Source organism: Hemicordylus capensis, chromosome 3 (genome assembly GCF_027244095.1).
Source record: "Hemicordylus capensis ecotype Gifberg chromosome 3, rHemCap1.1.pri, whole genome shotgun sequence".
Lineage (NCBI taxonomy): Eukaryota > Metazoa > Chordata > Lepidosauria > Squamata > Cordylidae > Hemicordylus > Hemicordylus capensis.
The window spans coordinates 273788673-273809794 of record NC_069659.1 but is presented as its reverse complement, the minus strand read 5'-3'; positions in this window follow the sequence as shown (position 1 = coordinate 273809794).

Below are 21122 nucleotides of genomic sequence, written 5' to 3'. Positions count from 1 at the left end.
AGAGCTACCTCTTAAAAAGAACAAAAATCTTAAAGAAAAAAGGAAATACTACATGAAATTGGAAGTGAAATTGAGTAGACCAGAAGCTATTTGGAATCTGGTCTAGTCAATTCAGTGAGATTATGAGAACAGTTTCAGTTAGGAAAACAGAACAGTCTTGCTCTCCGTTTAGTGTGGAGGTTTAGTGGAAGTGTATTTTGCTTCCTGCAGTCAGTGGCATATTGCATGTGAAGACTGTATGAATATGGAAGTTTACAGATCTCGTCAATGGACTCCCTAAAATTAATGGTTCAAATTTGGCTTTCCATAAAATATTTATGTGCTAAAAGTGTTCAAAAATATATTCTCTAAATAATGAACTGTAAAGCAAAATGTCTTCTCTTTTGCACTCCAGTCAAAAATATCCCAACAATTAAACAAACTAAATATGCGTTAGTTTATTTAATTGTTGTAAACAAACAAAAAGTGCATTAGCCTAAGCCAGGGTTTCTTAACCTAGGGCCCCCAGATGTTGTTGGACTACAGCTCCCATCATCCTTGGCCACAAAGACCATGTCTGGGGATGATGGGAGTTGAAGTCCAACAACATCTGGGGGCCCAAGGTTAAGAAACCCTGGCCTAAGCAATACTTGGTTTTGATAAGTTTTAATGCAACTTTCCTGCTTCTTCTCTATAACAAAATGTGAACAGCTTTAAAGAATCAAGTTTGCTCCCATATTTGATTCAAGAGAAGCCACTGCCAGTCTGAGTAGACAATACTGAGCTAGGTGGCTCAATGGTCTGACTCGGTATAAGGCAGCATCCTATGCCCCCATGTGTCGATTGTCCAAAGGGTCCTTATGCAAAATGAACTAGTTTCAAGGGAAGGAAAGACTATAAGAAAATTGCCATTGCAATCTATACACAGACTCTCCTATAGGGCTTGCTTGTACTGCCTGCCACCTACATTGTGTGCACACAGTTGATAACTACTATTAAGGGTAGCATTAGGGCCAAATTACATGTGCACAAAAACTCATGCAACACAGGCTTGCTTCCAACCAGAAATACCATTTTAGAAGAAATCAAGAACTGCATGAGGAGAAGGGAAGGTTCACTTTCCCCACACCATGTTTTCCCACCAATAATCAACCCCCGGAAGTGGCAATTTGTACCTGAAGCAATGGTTTCTGCTTCAGGGGCAAACTGAATTGGGAGTAGGACTGTAGTGCTTTGCATGCAGAAGATCCCAGGCTCAATCTGTGGTATCTCCACGTAGGACTAAGGAAGACTCACATTCTCTCTTTCTCTTTCCTTCTCCTCCCCCACAACCAAAAGAGCTGCTGCTAGTCAGAGCAGACATTGATGAGCTAGATGGACCAATGGTTTGTCTTGCTCTATGTTAGCTGAGCTTCCTATCTACTTTGAAACTTTAAAGGTAAAGTGTGCCGTTGAGTCGGTGTCGACTCCTGAAGACCACAGAACCCTGTGGTTGTCTTTGGTAGAATATGGAGGGGCTTACCATTGCCATCTCCCATGCAGTATGAGACAATGCCTTTCAGCTTCTTTACTATATCACTGCTGCTCAATATAGGTGTCTCCCACAGTCTGGGAAACATACCAGTGGGGATTTGAACTGGCAACCTCTGGCTTGCTAATCAAGTCATTTCCCTGCTGTGCCATTAGGTGGTTCAGTGATTTTCAGCAGGGAAACAGAGCATGGGGAGAGAGTGGATCATGTTGCCCTCCCCAAGTCCAAGCCACCACAAGCTTTTTTTGATAACAATGGTTAGAAGTGTCCGTATAGCACACATTTGCATACCCATTTAGTACAGCCCCCACAATAGTGATAAAAGAAAAACGTCTGCTATTGCTCCATAGAAGTGATAATTCTGCACAAATTAGGAAGAAAGTATGATTTGTTCCTCAGTGTCTTCCTGAGACACTGACCTTTAAGGTCTGCTCTGGATCTTAGATCAATGACAGATAGAAGAAAATGGGATTAACTGAAATGCTGGAGAATGAATGTGTTTTGGTGGAATCTCTCGAAATCTGCAGGTCCTCATGCAGCTATAGTAGCATAATGAGGGAATGGTGCTGCTCTGTGCTTGGTCAGCATCTCCTTAGAAGAAGACCGAGCACTTTGCAATTCTTATCTGTTAGGTAGATTAATAAGCAAATCATAATGCCTGTTATCATTTATGTTGCTTATTTTGATAAAGACATTAGAATCAGTTATACATTTTTGAAGTCATTTTGTTTATAAAAGAAAGAAAGAAACCTGCCGAGGGTCTATCACCAAAACGCTAGAATGATGTGTCCATCATGCTTCAATATAGTTGAAACATTACTTGAAGAAGCATCTAGAGGCTTAAAGTGTAATGCCGACAAAGACAATTATGTGCAATCCTTCAGAAAAAACACAATAATGAAAAAGAAACAAGGAGATGTAATGAAACAAAGGTCATAAAGTATTTTTAAGCATGTTGTGTGGTTTTTGCACTTTGGGTATACAGATATCTTTCAGTTAAGGCAAAAATAAGTTTGTACTTGGATAATAGATAAATTATAGTAGCACATCCTGTTAGCATTCCAGAGAAACACTCCAAACAATATGATTTCATTTTGAAAAATGCATTGTTTATTATAAACCTTCCATATGCAATAGTATGCATTGGGAAAGGGATGATAATTTCCTAATTTGTTGCGCCTGTTTAGTTAATTTCCCCCCAGATGTTTTGGTTTGCTTTGCTGCACCTTCTTAAAATTTAATAGCTAAAAAAACCTTCAGCACTTCTGAAAATACCCTAGATCCTTTCCAATTAAAAAAAACACAACTCTCTTCAAAATTGAAGGAATCAAATGGCCTTTTATTAGGGATAGAACTGATGATTTAAACATGCAGTGAAGAAACAGTTCCAAATATCTGGTTACAAATCAGTTTTCTAATTCATGCAGATATTTTTGAAACAAAAAAATGCCTCGTAATCCATTTGAGTTTATTAGATTCAGGGAATAAATGGGCTTTTGTCTGCATATATTGAGCTTCAGAATGAAATGGCTGCTAAAAGATGAAAAACATTTTATATCCCACTAATCTCTTTTCCACTTGGACATGGTAAATTTTAAAAATCCAGCATATGTATAATCCCACATAAATTGTTCATAGCCAGCAGCAGATAATAACTGCTAGCTTAATTAATTAAGTGAATCCAAAAGGGAAGGAAGTGGGGTAAACTGGTGGTAGCTCTGGTCATGAACCAGATACAAATAAACTAGTCCAATTTTTATGGTTGTTGGTGTTAATTTTAGAAACTATAAAACACATTGAGTTGGATGTAGTTATTCCCAGTGGTCAGTAATCAGGCTTTAAAAAAATCTTCCTTGTATTGAAAGTTTGAAACAAATTAAATAATAAGAAGGAAGCATTTAATTTTAAAATAAATGCCTTTACAGGTACAGTGGTATTTGTAAAACATTTCTTAGTCAAATACCTTTGTTTTCAAGTGACTGAAATTATTTATCTTAACATTGTCAGTAGGATCATAGAAACTACTGAAAAGCATAAACTAACTAAATGTCAACTCTGAAAATGAATGTTTTGACAAAAACAAGATAGGCTTGGTTCATATTTTTAAATACAGTCAAAATAATGTCTAAAGAAATAGTGACTTCAGTTTTAAATGTAGGCTGCCAAATGATAATTATATTGTTTTATTCTAAATCAGATGATGGGGCTGTACCATACGGCATAGTAAATCTGATGGAGATTTTTTTTTTTGTTAGAAATGGACATTTTGAAGCACTTATATAGAAATATCTTTCAAACGGAATATATGTATTTACTACAAATATTAACATTTTCTATCTCTTTGCCCACATTAGCACTAGATTTTAGGGAGCATGCTTGCAGTTTATAGGAAATGTTTCCTAGATTTAGCTGGATGCCATACAAAGTCCATTCATATAAATGTTTTACTCTGACAAAACCATGGAAAAGTGGCTTTAGAGAACTGTACTTGAATGAACTCTTTCTTCTAGGAAGCGTCAATGCAATAAATCTATGTTTATATATAAATGTTATGTTTATCAAACTATGAAAAAAATCAGCAATGTAAGAGAATAAGAATTCTTGAACAAAAGTGGGTTCATGGAATAAACAGCAGGTATGTTAACAGTATTTGAAGTAGTTTATAATTTGAAATGTAGATATTCATTATTTTATGTGGCTAGAGTGCCAAGGGCATAGTCTCATTATCAAACAGATAAATAGAAGAATGTGCACTTATTATGGGCTCTAGTAGCTTCTACTCTGTTTTACTCCTCTGAATTATATTTTTGATGTTATCTCCAATCTTCTGTACCTTGGATATTTTCAAGGAATGGCTTAAAGACCCCCCAGCCCAACAACAAATATAATATTCAGCTAACATAATGAAATCTGAAATATAAAAATTACATTTCCTTCTCCCTTTCCCCACTAATTCAAATGCAAACTGGATAGTTATGATGCACTGATGCTCTGTAAAGACATTTGTTGTTAATTGTTTCCTACAGTTTCCTGAAACTTTGCTATTTTAAATGCTGTAGAACCTCCCCTTTTATCTACATCTTACTGACCTAGATTGCCTCCTTCTTCAGAAAACCCGAAGTAGATAGAACAATTTCTACAAAAAGTTCTGATTACTGGGGCAATTGAAGTACCACCCAGATCTTTTTGGATAATGAGGGGTCCCCCCCCCGCCATAGCTAATGATTTTAGAAGGATTTGTTGAATAAAAACCACAGTTTAAAAGTGTGCAGTTCTGTGCCCAGAAACACATGCTTATATCTGATATGGGTCAATAGAATTTCAGAGGATGCAACTTGGAGAACTGTAGCAAAAGACTTTTTATGTGAAGCCAGGTTGTATGTGTACACTGGTAAGCATCTAGAACTCTTTCTGCTCCAAAATTTTAATGAATTGTGAAGTACCCATGATATTCATAGGATGAGTGACCAGAATCCTTAAGACCTAGTCTAATATTAACACTTTTAAGGAGATTACAGATCTGCCTTCCTTTTCTATATTCATATAAGCTGTGGCTAAGAAATGGGCACAGGAAATGATTGTTGTCAGGGTGTGGGGGTCACTCAACACAATTAGAACTTTTGCTCAGGAAACAGAAATTACTGAAATACTAAAACAGCATTATCAGGCATGTTTGTGCCGAGATGACATTTTTGTTGTACTTGTTTTCAGAGGTTATAATTACATGGCTTTTTATTAGAGCAAGTTCTGTGATTCCTAAATGCTGTAGAATACCAATCGCCAGTCAAAAGCATGTTTGTTTATTGGCCATTAAGGACAGGAATTTTGTGATCATGGGATTCGATGTAGGTTTTTGAAATTAGAAACTAATAAAAATATCACACTCTTCATGGCGGGTAGCGTGTTTAATTGGCTCACAGTAGGAAACAACCAAAAAGTCAAGAATGTTTTCTTCTTCACTCAGAGAACCGTTGTGTGCTCTATCCATTACTTGTGAATGAAAAGAGAAGAAAATAAAATGCTGTTTACAAAAGCAACTAACAAGGCTTTGAACATATCATAGTAAGAGCACTATGTGAACCGAATTTTAAAACTGGGTTTCCTAATGGTATAGAAATGGAGGAATAGTTTATTCCTTTTGAGAAGTACTGTATCTCCAAAAGAAATATCTTTCTGAAAGAGTAATGCTGTTAGAATGGGATTCCTTTTGTTTTCAAAAATTTTGCTTTAACAATTAATTGTTTCCTCCAAGAGTAAATTTGAAAAAACACAGCTCTTTTAATATATTGGTGTTTACTCTTCCTAGGTTTTGTTTTTAGCAAGAGCTTGACGCCTTTTAATCGTAAGTTGATCTATGCCCATTCAAAACATTTATAGATGGTTCAGCTTAGCTTAGACTTGCAGAATTATAAACAAATGCTAAGTGCCGTACTTTATCCACATAGACATACTTGGCTTTTTCACAAGTGCCTAATGCTATCTTCAGGCCAGTTCTCTCTCCTAGATTATACTTTACTGCCACCTTCTGTTTCATTGCCCTACAGCTTACAAGTCTATTGAAAGCAGAAACAGAGAATCAAAAATATGTGAGTTGCTTCAATATGCAGTTTAAATCAGATCATATTTCTTACTGAAATCTGGACTCACTGGGTCCTCAGTACCATTTGAGATTTTTAACTCTCAAACGTTGGTGTGCAAATTGTTTCAGGTCAAAACTGAAGATAAGGACTTTGTAGCTTCTATTGAAATTTGATTCACACACCAAGCTTTTGGGGTGCAAGGAAGCAAGGGCAACAAGGAGAGAATGGTTATTGTGATCTATATCGATTAAAGACACCCACTTATGAGACATTAAGAAAATACGCTATTACATTAAACACTTTAAAACATATGTAGACTTTGGTGCAGATTTTGTAGGATATGTGCTTGAATTTGAGAAGCAAAAGGGACAAAACTAAATCAGGCTGTTCTCATGCGCAGCCTAACCTGGCTAGGGAAGCCCAGCCTGGGTCAGGTTGCATTTCAGAACCTCTAGGATTTGGCTTGATTCCAGCAGGGCAGCGCAGCCTATCCTGGCTTTGTAGCCCAGCTTTTAGCCTGGGTTAAGGGTGTGAGCGCTCCATTAACCCAGGCTCTGCAGTTGTGTGACTGATGGGCTGCTTGCAGCTCATGCGGTCACAGAGATCAGTACCTAGAGTGATCTCCTGGGGGAATCTCCCAATGCACTGTGCTCAGTGCGTGGTTAGTGTTCCCTCTAAGGTGTGCGCAAATGTGCCTGCTCACAAGTTATTTTAAATTTAATTTTAGATCCCACTCAGGTTGAATCAGGAAGGCCCCACTCTGAATGTATGTGTGCACACACTGCCTTGATACTGCCACCCAGAACAAAACTCATTCCACGCACAGATGAAAAAAATTAGAGGGAACACTGTGTGTGGTGCATTGTGGGATACGTGGAGACTGGGATGCAACATTCTGGCTCTCCAGTGACTGCTCATCTGGAAGCGTGGCCCGTGCTCCCAGCAACATTCCTGCAATCATCTAGGGAGAAGGTGATGAAGTACAGCCAGCCAGCCCCCGTCATGTGAACGTCTTCACTGTTTTATTGTTTTTTTAAGAAAAATTAATAACTATCTATTTAAAATGTTACAAACATGAAATGATGTTGTGGTAAATGATAAAATCCACATTTGAGTCACTATTGTCTACATTTTAAAGCACAAAAACTGAATGCGCTCTCTCTCTCTCTCTCTCTCTCTATATATATATAACATACAAACACATATCTGAAGAATCTTTCTGAATTTCTGATGGATTATGAAAGCCATCATAACACACTGCGCGGGAGGAGGCAATGGTAAACCCCTCCTGTATTCTACTAAAGAAAACCGCAGGGCTCTGTGGACGCCAGGAGTTGAAATCGACTTGATGGCACATTTTACTTTTATGTTGACATTATTGACTCTTCCCTCCTGGCTGCTAATCCTTACTGTTACAAAGGCCTGGTACAAGGTAGCAGTGGCCTCCCCACTTCTACAGCCTAAAAGGTCCATAAAAATGCAGGAAAGGGCTATTTAAGATTTAATTGCTTTTGTAACCTTGATGCCACCACCACAATTATTGGAATGGTTCATAATGCCACCAGATTTGGTGTTGCATCAGGAGAGGAAAACTTGCCACTGCTTCTGTGCACTGAAGTGAACAGAATAAACACTGGATTCCTGTGTTGTTATGGGAATAGTATTCTGGTTCTTACTTATAGTGCTACATGGCCCAGAACTTGCATAGTTTTAGGAACGTTTTATCGATATGACTCATCGTCTTTCAACAGCTAAGGCGCAGGTCTGAGTTCTGCTACATGGGAAGCTGGGTTGATGGTGATATGGCTATATGCCATGCTCTCCTGGTGGCTATTCGCTCCTCAATCTCCATCAACGTTTTTAGAAAGTGTGTGAAATCTTGGCTTTTCACCTAGGCTTTTATATGATTGTCTCTATTGCTACTTCTTTGTATATTGTATTTTGTATGGTTATTTTATGCTTGTATTTTAAATTTTTAGTCAGACTCCTGTTTTTATATTTTAACTTAATATTTTAATTGTGTGTTTTTATAGTCGTGTAAACCACCTTGGGATTGTTTTAATGAAAGGTGGTATATAAATTCAACAAATAAAATAAAATGTTTTATTTTGTTTTTATTTTGTTGTAAACTGCCCAGAGACTTAAGTTTTGGGTGGTATAAAAATGTTTTAATAAATAAATAAATAAATAAATAAGGCTATGGTTCATCTGCATTGGTAATCTGGAATAATGTGTTATGTATTCACTTTATTATCTGCTTTCCATTTGTGACATGCTGGTAGTGCGCCATGTCTCCCAGGTTGCTTGACCACACCTGAACATTCATAGGCTTGTCCCTATTTTCATTTGTGAAATATTGGAAGGTACATCACAGCACTCCTTCCTTCCTTCCTTCCTTCCTTCCTTCCTTCCTTTTTCTTTCTTGTACATTGTTGAATTGTTTTGTTGCATTTTATTGAATGTATTAACTCTGGCTGACATGTAGAGTCAATGGGATATAACACTGTGCTTGTGCAAACATGCTGCACTAGGGCAAGGATGCTACACTAGCTAGGTCCACTAAGGAGTTAGCGTTCCAGACTGGTGTTGCACTGTGCAACAGGGTGCATTTGTGAAATATGCTGCACAATGTCTTGTGCTATCTGCAACTTTGCAGCAGATCCTTGTATATGTCCCAGAAAAGGTTATTGCTAGTCCAGCTTTGTGGAGCACTAGAACTTGGTACAACTCCACAGACTTCTTAAGAGTGTGCCACTTTGCCAATTAACCTAGCACAACACTGTTCTGGAGGTCAGTCCTTGTTGCATTATCACTTCTGTGCAAGTGGGAAACTTGCACAAGCAAATCAAAACTACAAAGTGACTCTGAGTATCCACACAGCTACGTGACCTTGCATGTGCACAATAGGGGTGTGCACAGAACCAGTTGTCGATTCAAACCAACCCAGCCGAGTCCGGTTCCATGTCTGGCTGAACCGGGTCCAGCCAAACTGGTTTGGGGGATTGCGGCGAGGATTCCCCTTTACAAGTAAAGGGGCATTCCTGAGGCTGCAGCAGTGAGATGGGGCGGGGGAGGGGGGAAGCTGCTTACTTACCCTGGCTGCTCACTGCTGCTTGACCATGAAGCATGGCAATTGTGCTCCCCCCCTTTTACCAAGCCACTGGCTCGGTAAAGGAGACGGGGAGCATGCTTGCATTGCTGGGAGGGTGAGTGGTGCTGAGAGGCTGGGGTATGCAACTCTCCCCCCACCCACTTGCCACTGCTGCTTCGGGAATGCCCCTTACCATACCAAACTGGTTCACTTGAACCAGGCCCAGTTCAGTTCAATCATGGACCAAACCACCCCTGGTTTGGTCCATGATCAAACTTTCAAACCTGCCCCGGGTTGAGGTGAACCAGTTCGGAACAAACCGTCCGTGCACATCCATAGTTCACAACTTTTGTTCATTAAACTAGTGCAGTGTTAATATGCATATTAGCCTCAGTTTTATTGTACATCACCATGAGAAGGTTTTTAAAAAGGTAAATTATAGTTTTAAATAATTTAGATAAATAAGTAATGGGCACACAGGATGAGGCCATGAAAGTACCTCAATATACAAACTTTTAAAAAGCTATCCTTATTCCTTTCTATTGAAAGCCTGCCAGATTTTCAGAAGTCTGACTTTACTTTTGGAAGATTCTCTGACCTAAGACTTTGGCAAGTCTCCAGAACAAGGGAGTTCTACAGCTGTGAAACAGCCGACACAGAGAATGCCTCTCTATCTGACTTTGCTGTTCATACTTGGCCCACTAATGGTGTCATCAAGAGGTCATTCTCAGCCAACTGTAGGAATAACTGTCAGACCAAAAAGAAGATTGTTATCTTTCAGATATGAAATTATATTTAACATATACATTTTTATGAAAATAATCCTTCAAGTCAAAACTGCTATTGTCCAGGACTCCAGTTTTTAATTTAAAACTAATATACTATTTATCCACAATTTTCCATATGTATTCTATGGGTGTTCAAAATTCCCAGTTTGCAATTCCCATAACCATCTTATGACAATGGTTGGGTTTAAAATCTGATATATCTTGACCCCTGGCTTTGGCCCTGGTTCTAGATTGCATGATATGGAAGCTTCAAAGAAGGCATTCAAGAAGTGGGGAAATTGTACCCATGTTTACTGGTAAATGATAATCCACTTGGAGCAGGGCCATTTTGTTGGTTGGACCACCTTTGTGGAATGCTCTTCTTATACAGTCATGTATGGGCCCCATGCATTACCTTTAGGCTTTCTGTTGTGCTTTTGAGAGGAGCCAATTTTGTGGTGGATATATAGACCTATACAATTTTTTAAAATGATTATATTCTTAGCCTTGAGTTAGTCCAGCAAGAAAGGTGGGAATTGTGAAGTACTGAGTGGAAAATAGTATGCAAAATGGGTCTGTTTATATCAGAATAGACAATAAAACATCTACTGGCATATGTGTATACAGTTGTACAGAGTAGACTGCTGTCCTCTGAGATCAGCAGTGCAGGTGTCTTGCAAAGCAACCATCCTGCTATTCTCTGGTTATGCTTGGTCTGCTTTCTTATTTGTAATAGTACTTTCAATCATGGAAAAGAATGTCAGGAAAGCATTAACACTGCACAACCACACTGGTCATAACAAGGAAACATCTGGAATATCCCCAAGGAAGTAGGTTTCTGCACTACAAAACTATTTTTTCTTCAATTTACTTAATTATTCTATTTTATTCTAATTGCAAAATCAAGGTTGGCTTGTTTTGTATGTGAATTTGATCATTTTTGGCAGGGATTGAAATTGTGGAGAAAAAAGCACACATGGAATATGAATGAGTAGTTCACATTAAGTGGAGAACAGGGGGGCTTGAACTATGAAAAAAAGACAGAGGGTGGCCAGAATGCAAAAATCCTGCCCTTTGAGTCTTTGCAGTGCCCCCCCTCCAAATAGAACTAGCTTCGGAGACCCTTTCATCCAAAAGATCCTTATTCTAGCATGACATAAACATAATTTCTTCATGCTGTATTTCCAATTGTGATCCAGTTCTTGTACTGAATGAAGCTTTAAAATTTCATTTTAAAATATGTCAACTACAATTACATTTTTAAAATATGGAAACATGTTTAACATGATGCACATGTTCTGCAGAATTACACAGGCAGTACAGATCCTGTCCACACTTCTACAGGCTCTTGGAGGAACTACACAAATTACTGATGGCTCCTAATAAGCTGGTTTGTCGAGCTGGTTTGTCGAACTGATTTGCCAAGCTGATCAGTTCGACCACATCAGTTTGCATACCTGCACTTTACTTCAAACCATACCAAATGGTCCATGCACACCCCTAAAAACTGGCATTTCATTAGGAGTCTACAGAAGCCTAACCACCAGGAATCCCACAGTGCATTGTGCAAGCAGTGAAATTCCTGAGGCAGGGTCGCTCCTTCCCCATGTCTCTCTGGTAGTAACAGCTGCTGGCAGCCTTAACAAACCATGGTGATTTCCAGATTAGACCCTGCAATGGGGTCAAGTCTTATCTCTGAAGTGTGCTTCCACACTTCCTGTGTTGTAACAGCGCAGTCCCTAGGCTGATGGCAGGGTGTCATTCATATTTCCAATGCCTTTTATCGAATTTAATTGTGTTATGACATTGTATATCCAGCGTATAAAGTAGTTGCTGGTTTTTCGGGTTGTTAGTTTTCGCAAGACTGCTCCGCCTGCTGTTTACGTTTTGAATGTGATTTGCCTGAACGAAAGCATTCTGCTGTTGAGCAGCTAATCTGGAAAGCACCCAGGTGGTGGGGTAGGAGGGTGCCTGTGAACCCTCCTACCTAACTTTTAGCCCAGATTCAAAACCCAGACTACCTGGCGGAGGAGCATTCAGGTCCTGATCCTGGTGGTTCTCACAACCAGCCCTACCTGGGTTACCCAGGCAGGGCTGGTCATGAGAACAACCTTGATACCTTTCCTTCTTGAATAAGCATGTACAATGATCAGTGACATGTTTCCTTTCTAATAGGATACTTCTAGAGCTTTGAAAGATATCTGCACTCTAGTGAAATAATGCAAGACCACCCACACTTTGGGGAGCACATGGAGCAGCGCTGGAACCACTGCTATGCAAGTTCTGCTTTTTGAAGCACCTGCATTAGGCTGTTTTGGATGTCAGCCATAGTTTTTCAAACACTGCTTTGTCTATTAAATTGTTTCAATGACAGTTTAAAAAATAAAGACATGTAAGAGACTAGAACTACTCACTGGAAGTTCATAACTTTAAGACCATTACAAGTCATCTTGAAGTGTGTGCCAGAAGGTGCCAGAAGAGCCTTTGTTAAAGTTCATGACTTTAATGCGTCTTCATGACTTAAAGTTAAGTAATGGCCATAACTTTTAGCCATGAGCAACATGGCTATTGGAAGTCTGGAATCACCTCCTAGAACAGTCAAAGGGAATATTTAAAACTCTGCATTTAAAACTGACTCTATTAGCTGTATGACTAGTACTTTTTAAAAAGTTTAATTCTGATCCTTTGGAAGTGGGCATTGGTGAGAATTTTCACCACCACCACCACCACCACCACTTTCATCATCATCATCTCCTTCTCCTTCTCTTTCTCTTCTTCACCAACTTGTCATGAGGGTTTTCACTTTCCCCCCTTATTCTTGGCTCCATTCTTATTGCATCTTGCTGTGGTTTGCTGATTTGTTGTTCTACAGGCACCTTTGGTATAAAAATACACATTGGTTTCATTTCCTCTCTGCTTGTGGTCACATGATAATTTTGATAATCATAGACTATATGTGGAATAATGTAGAAATGTTTGGGTAAGGAGACTCGTGTCTCAAAGCACAGCATCCATGTGATGGTATTCAAGTCCTTTTCAGACCTACTTACTATTCTGAGTCTATAAACTTCACAATCATAGATTTTGCAGGTGGACCCTAAACATATAGGGGTTGTTACATCTATTCTCTGTTTCCTCATGAAATCTATCTTGTGAACTCCAGGAGACAGAAAACAACTTAGCACAGTAACTTGAGTCAGTCTACTTATTTCAGAGTTTAAACCTTCAGTAAAAACAGACACTCCTAGATTTCGGTTAATCTCTCCAATGAGAAAAATGCACTGCTTCTTACTGAAGTATTATTGCCAAGTTCTGATTTCACAATAAACAAGCAAAGGCTGTAGAACACTTTTCCTGTTTTAAAAGAATCCCTTAAAAAGGAGAGATGCCTCTTTCTCCAGTTTGACATTTAAGGTCTTGTTTTGAACACCGCTATTGGGATTCCAGGATTTTTTAACACCCAATTAAATTAGAATAATTGGGATAGAGTTGCAATTCCTTTGCCTCCAGCTGTGAGTCATCATCTGTTTAGCACCTGAACAGTATTTTGCTCTACTTTTAGTAGCCAGCCCATAGCTTGAAAGAACTGAAAATGAATTGAAAAATATTTAAAGGTGAAGATCACTTATCTTTAGTTTCAGTAAGGTATTGTGAAAAATAACTTGCTTTTGCCAAAATAAGAAAACTGAAAGCTAAATATAATAGATGAGTTCTTAATGAAGGAAAAAAAATGTGTGGCAGAACCATGAAGAGAAAGAGGAAGCTTTGCAGTTGAACTAAAAACTGTGGTTTAAAAATAATAATTACAGATTAAAAAATATAAATTCTAACATTTGAGATGTTCAGCACTATAGTGACTTTAACTCTTTTTAGTATACTTTGAGATGATCCAGAAGAAAATGATTCAAAACATTTATTGGCTGAAAATCCTGTACTGTCAAACCTATTTTAATTAACTCTTCAGTTTCTTTGCTTTCTTTATGATGAATATATGACAAATACAGCAATAACTATACAATACAATTATGTATTACACTTCATTAGATTAATACAAAATACTTGTATAAACTAATGCCCAAATTATGCCCTAAATAGTTTGGTGTCATCTGCAAATGGGCACCCACTGCTTACTCCAACTTCTAGATCATTTATGAATAAATTAAAAAGCACTGGTCCGAGTACACATCCCTGGGGGACCCCACTTCTTACTTCCCTCCATTGTGAAAACTCTCCATTTATCCCTACCCTCTGTTTCCTGTCCTTCAACCAGTTAGCAATCCACACATGTACTTGTCCTCTTATCCCATGACTGCTAAGTTTTCTCAAGAGTCTTTGATGAGGAACTTTGTCAAAAGCTTTTTGGAAGTCCAGGTATACTATGTCAACTGGATCACCTTTATCCACACACCAGCTGACACTCTCAAAGAACTAAAAAGGTTTGTGAGGCAAGATTTACCTCTGCAAAAGCCATGCTGGTTCTCCCCAAGTAGGGCCTGTTCTTCTATGTGCTTTACAATTTTATCCTTGAGAATGCTTTCCATCAATTTGCCTGCAATGGACATTAAGCTGACCAGCCTGCAATTTTCCATATCACCCCTGGATCCCTTTTTGAAAATGGGTGTTACATTGGCTACTTTCCAGGCCTCTGGTACAGAGCCTGATTGTAGGGATAAGTTATATAATTTTTCAAGGAGGCCGGCAGTTTCACATTTGAGTTTTTTAAGGGTCCTGGATGGATGCTGTCTAGCTCTGGTGATTTGCTAGTTTTTAATTTTTTGAGACAATTTAGAATGTCATCTCTTGTCTCCTCTATCTGACTCAGTTCTTTAGCCTCTGTCCCTGAGAAGCCAGGTTCAGGAACAGGTATACACTCAGTATCCTCTACCATAAAGACAGATGAGATTCAGTAGAATCTCAGGAGAAGCAGAAGAGAACTAGACTTTGGCGGCTTCAGACGTCATGCCCATAAAAAGCATGCACTTTTGTGTCCTATTTATCAGCATGTTACCAGCTTACCAACCTGCAGTGTATTGTATGATGCTACCCACTGTGAGTCAAATATTTTATGGTGTCTTATGTGAAGCTGCCTGTATTCTCCTTTCGCTTGCCCACTAGTGTCCATGGGTCACATGGTTATTGGGTACCCATGGTACCCAATAACTAGGGGTGTGCATGGAACCAGCTGGCCTGGTTTGGGTGTGAACTGCACCCAAACCTGACTGGGCCAGTTCAGTCCAGCACCCCCCAAACCACCCTCGGTCCGGTGCGGTGCGGTGCAGGTAGTCCCTTTGGGGGGCTTCCTAAAGACCATGGGGGATCTGCAAAGGTTCCCCCTCCCCTGCCGGCCTCTTAATGCACTGCTGCGGCCCAGCCCCGGGCTGATTTTCTGGCCTGTTGAAGCCTGCAAAGAACCGCGTGGTGGCCATTTTGGAGGCCACCACACATGCTCAAATGGCCTCTGCGAGACCTGGCATGGCCTAGGGCCTCACAGGGACCATTTGAGCATGTGTGGCAGCCACTTTTTAAAAATAAAATATATATTAAAAATGGCTGCCGAAATCAAGCAAACCAAGCTATTTTCCCAAAGTCTCCATTAATTTGGAGACTATTTTTTTGACCCATCATATTTCCAGTGGGGCTTTACTTGGCAGCTGGAACAGTATTCGCACAGCTGCTTTTCTTTGATAGCAAGGGGGAGGGGGGAGCTTCCTTTTGCGTCCTTCCTCTTCCCCTTTTCAACCTCCCCACCCCTGGTGCTTGAAACATGGCTATGGCAGTATTATAAATGATGGGATGGTTTGGGGGGTTGGGTGACCTATGCAGCTCAACAGGGCACACACTTCAGAGAGTGCTTTGCTTAGAATTCTGCACATCTTAGTCCTCATATGAATTATGTTGGTGTGCTGTTGGCCTCTATGAGACTCCACAAAGGTTGTGCAAGAGACAGTCCCTGGCATGATGCTGGCCATTAGTTTGAGTCAAGGAGATGGAGGTAGGATTTGTCTAGATCTGTCCCACTGTGCTGGTTGGGAGGAAGATGCAGCCTCCTGGGCACCCCTTCACAATAAGCAGGAAGGCAGGGAAGTCAGACTGCCTGCTTGCCTGGACATAGTAGCTACTCTTCACTAAAGCCAAGTAATGAACCTGCTAGTTTATTGCTCAACATAATGAATATGTTTTCAGCTCAGCTAGAGAGTTTGTTAGACAATAGACACTGGATGAGCAGTACATTTGAGAATCCCCAGCATGTCCCTGGTTCACATATATGTGAAGTTGGAACTATGTCACACAGGATCAGGGGCATAGCTACAATTGTACAATGGTCCCTGGGCACATGAGGGAGGGAAGCCCACTGATGGGAAACAGATTACTCTTTACTTTCCCCTCTCATTTCCCTGACTAATTGGCAGGCTGCTGGAGCCTAATCAGAGTGTGGGGAGTGTGTTATATTATTTTGATAGGATTGGAGAAAGGGCATGCCAAGATTTTTTTTGTTTTTCACCATGTCCATATAATTCTTCTGCAGCAAAGACATGGGGCGGTTGGAGATGAAGAAGAAGAGAGAAGGCCCATTTTCACTTCTTGTCCCAGGGCCCAAGAAGTGAACCATTTTCACTTCTTCTACCAGGTCCCACTTCAACCTTATACTTCAGACTTTCTTTACTACCTTTTCACATGCAGTTAAGTTCTCAAGCTTTTTAACCAAGCTTGATAGGGAACCAGAGGAACTGTGGAATGAAATCAAAGAAGTTGTTAAGGATGAATGTGAAAAGAGACTGCCAAAGACCAAGAAACAGAAGAAAGCAAGATGGATGTCAGAACAGATGGTGGAAATTGCCAAGAAGAGGAGAGAAGCCAAAGTCAAGAAAGCTAAAGACCTCAGGAAGGAACTTAATAGGGAATTTCAGAAAGCTGCTAGAAGAGACAAGGAGCAATACTATGACATCTGTAAAAACCTTGAGGATGGAAATAGACACAGAAAAACAAGGAAGTATTCCAAAAGATCTCTGATCTCAGAGGGAGGTTCCAACCTTGAATTGGTATGTTAAGGGATGCTAAGGACAGATAGTAACTGATTCAGAGAAGATCAAACAGAGATGGAAGGAGTATATTGAAAATCGGTACAGCAGGGACGTCAGCATCCACGATATGCTAGAAGATATTCCCTACTTGCAAGAACCTCTAGTACGGGAAGATGTGAAGTTAGATTAGCACTCCAGTCATTACCAATTTGGAAGGAATTGATGGAATATATGGAATATGGCAGGCAACAGAAGAAGAATCAGTCAAGGCTCTAACCAAACTATGCCAGCAAATTTGGAGAACAACATAGTGGCCAACAGATTGAAAGAGGTCAGTCTACATACCCATACCAAAGAAAAGAGACATAACAGATTATGCAAACCATAGCACAATATACTTAATTTCACACGCTAGCAAAATAATACTTAGGATCATCCAATGCTGATTACAGCTCTACGTGGAAAGGGAAATGCTGGATATTCAAGCTAGTTTCAGAAAAGGCTGAGGAACAAGAGACATCATTGCTGATGCACAATGGATAATTGAGAAAGCCAAAGAATACCAAAAAGAAGTCAAGATGTGCTTTATTGACTACAGAAAAGCCTTCGATTGTGTTGACTATGTCAAGTTGTAGAATATCCTTAGGGAACTGGGCATCCCAGAACAGCTAATTGTTCTCATGAGAAACCTATACACAGGACAGGAAGCCACAGTCCAGATGAAACATGGTGATACAGACTAGTTCCAGATCGGCAAAGAAGTAAGACAAGGCTGTATACTTTCTCCTTATTTATTCAATGTATACACTGAACTTATACTGAGAGAAGCTGGACTGGAAGAAGAAGAGCATGGTTTTATAGTTGGAGGAAGAAACATCAATAACTTGTGCTATGCTGATGACACTACTCTGATAGCTGAGAATGCAGATGATCTGCAGGCTCTAGTAATGAAAGTCAAGGAGTACAGTGAAAAAATGGGACTATGACTAAATGTAAAGAAGACTAAACTAATGACAATAGGTACAGCATCCAGCCGCAGAATTGATAATGAAGATATTGAAAAGGTGGATGGCTTCTGCCTTTCAGGATCGACCATCAACAGTAAAGGATCCAGCAGTCAAGAAATACACCACAGACTAGCACTTGGTAGGGTTGCAATGAAGGTCTTGGAAAGGATATTTAGATGCTGTGATGTGTCTATACTTACAAAGATTAGAATTATTCAGATAATGATTTTTCCCATGACACTCTATGGATGTGAAAGCTGGACTTTGAAGAAGCAAGATAAAAAGAAGTACTGACGTTTTTGAACTTTGGTACTGGAGAAAACTCTTGAGACATGGACAGCCAGGAAAACAAACAAATGGATCATAGAACAAATCAATCCAGAATTTTCACTTGAGGCACAAATGACTAGGCTCAAACTATCATACTTTGGACACATTATGCAAAAACCCAGCTCCCTTGAGAAATCCATAATGCTGGGGAAAGTTGAAGGAAAGAGAAGAGGACAACCACCAAGGTAGATGGACTCAAGTACGACAGCAATGAATGCACCACTGAGAGACCTTAAAGGTGAAGCTGAAGACAGATAATCCTGGAGAGAATCTATCTATGTGGTAAATCAATCAATACTCTCCTGTTCCACATAGAACAGCTTCCCTAAACTGGTGCTGAGCTGATACCAAAGGTTGATCTGGTAGCATTTGACTTATCCAGCCAGAGTTTGGTGATTCATGCCAGGTCAGCTGTCCACTTAAATCCTGGATTACAGATGATCTATTAGTGGCTGCTGCGATGGCAATGCAGGGAAGCAGCTTGCCTAGGGAGCAAGAGGCTGTTCATTTGAATCCCCCACTGGTGTGCTTCCCAGACTGTGCCTAGTAAATATATATTTGTAGTCACCTACAGTATATCAGGCAGCAGCAATATAAGAAGGTGCTGGAGGCGGATGCTCATTTCAGTGACAATGGCAAAGGCATCTTCTCATACTGCACAGGAGGAAGGCAATGGTAAACCACTCCTTTATTCTACCAAGAAAACCACATGGCTCTGAGGTCACCAGGAGTTGACACCGACTCAACTGCACAACAACCACCCTTGAGCCATCTCTCTTTTCCTTTATTAGTGGCTGACATACCCTGAAACAGCACTGAATGCAGGTCAGATTAACTACTGAAATTGCACCCAGCATAACCAAAATTAAGGTGAGGTCAGTCAGTAAGAAACATTGCATTTTATAGTTCCAGATAAATATAGTACCTAGGTAAATAATTTGTTTAAAAAATAGACTGCAGAAGTATAAATAACTTGCAAGTTTAAAAAAAAAAACAGGATTAAAAAAAATCTCCCTAGGGGTGTGTGTGTGTGTATGCGCGCGCAAAATGTTTCTTTCAGTCTGCAGATGTGCTAATGTCATGGTTTCACCGTGCTTTTCATTCAGTATTTGTGCTGTATTTGTGGTGTTTCTTATTTGTGACAAGCCTAATAACTGGATCCATTTGTACCTGAACAAATAATATCAAATCTGAATAGTTTATAAATATTTACAATATTTGGTGTGCATATCAAATGCAAAGCAGAAGGAGCAAAACAAACAGCAACCATGTTACCTTATAATAAATATTTACTGTACATATGACTGACTGAACTTTCCCATAAAGCTATTTAAAGAATGCCAGTGGTGGTGTTTCTGTCAAGTTTTCGATATTTACATTCTCTAAACGAAAGTGTAAGAAAATAAAATGCTGCATATTAAGGAATGATTGAAACAAGGGATTCTTTCACCCTAATAACAAGATGAGGGAGTGAGTTTGGGGGCCTGTTTTTTATCTTTTATTTTTTAAAGAACATGTGGGTATTGAATTAGACAGGAGTTTGGGATTTTCTGGTACAGCTGCAGAAATCATTGGAGTAAGCCTGGAAACAACATGACCCTTCCTGCCCTTCTATTTCTTTCCTTTCCTTTGCCCCTAAGTACAGAATATAATTGCAAACACTCTCCCTGTTCCCTACTTGCTTCCTGCATTGAATGTGGAGCCAATAGAAGGTTTCTAATTTTTTCTTTTAAAAAAGAGCATTCAAGGAATGCTCCAAAGTGAAGCACACACACACACACACACACCCCATAATAGCTCTAATCCTTTGAACACAGAGATACTCTCAAAAGAGAGAACTGAAATCTCCCTGGAATGTTTAAGACAAAGCCCCATGAAATCATATTTTGAGAGCTTGATCTGCACCTGCAGATAGAGGACATTATCTATCATATCATACCTATCTATCCATCTACTTCCAGTCATTTTGGTCATCTGGAATGAAAAGGCTGGGGGAGAGATTGGCTTAGAAATAAAGTCTGTATTTTATTTCTTCTTAAAGAAATAAGGAAGAAACCACTTCTTAAGAAGCCTCCTCTAGATCCCTCAGTGATGGTTAGTTACAGGCCAGTCTCCAATTTCTCTTGGTTGCAGAAGGTGCTTGGGAGAGTGGTGGTGGCTAATCAGCTCCAGGAAGTTTTGGAGGAAACTAATTATCTAGACCAATTACAAACTGGCTTTAGAGCAAGCCATGGGGTTGAGTCGGCCTGATGGATGACCTTTACCAGGGAATCGACAGAAGGAGTGCGACGCCATTGGTTCTTTTGGATCTCTCGGCAGCGTTCGATACCATCAAGCACAGTATCCTTCCGGATCGCCTGGGGGAGTTGGGGATGGGGCTCTTCTTTTCAGTGGTTCCACTTCTATCTCTCAGGCAGATTCCAGATGGTGGAGCTTGGTGACGGTTGCTTTTCGAAATGGGAGCTATTATATAGAATCCCTCAGGGTTCCATTCCGTCACCAATGCTTTTTAACATCTACATGAAACCGCTGGGTGAGGTCATCAGGAGATCTGGTGCAGGGTGTTATCAGTATGCCGATGACACCCAAATCTATTTATCCTTATCATTATTGTCAGGAAATGGCATTCATTCCCTAAATGCCTGCCTACAGGCAGTAACAGACTGGATGAGCGATAACAGATTGAAGCTAAATCCTAGCAAGACGGAGGTGCTCATTGTAGGGGATCAGGATTTGTGGGATGAGGTAGATCTTCCTGTGCTGGATAGGGTTACACTCTCCCAGAAGGAACAGGTATGCAGCTTGGGAGTGCTCT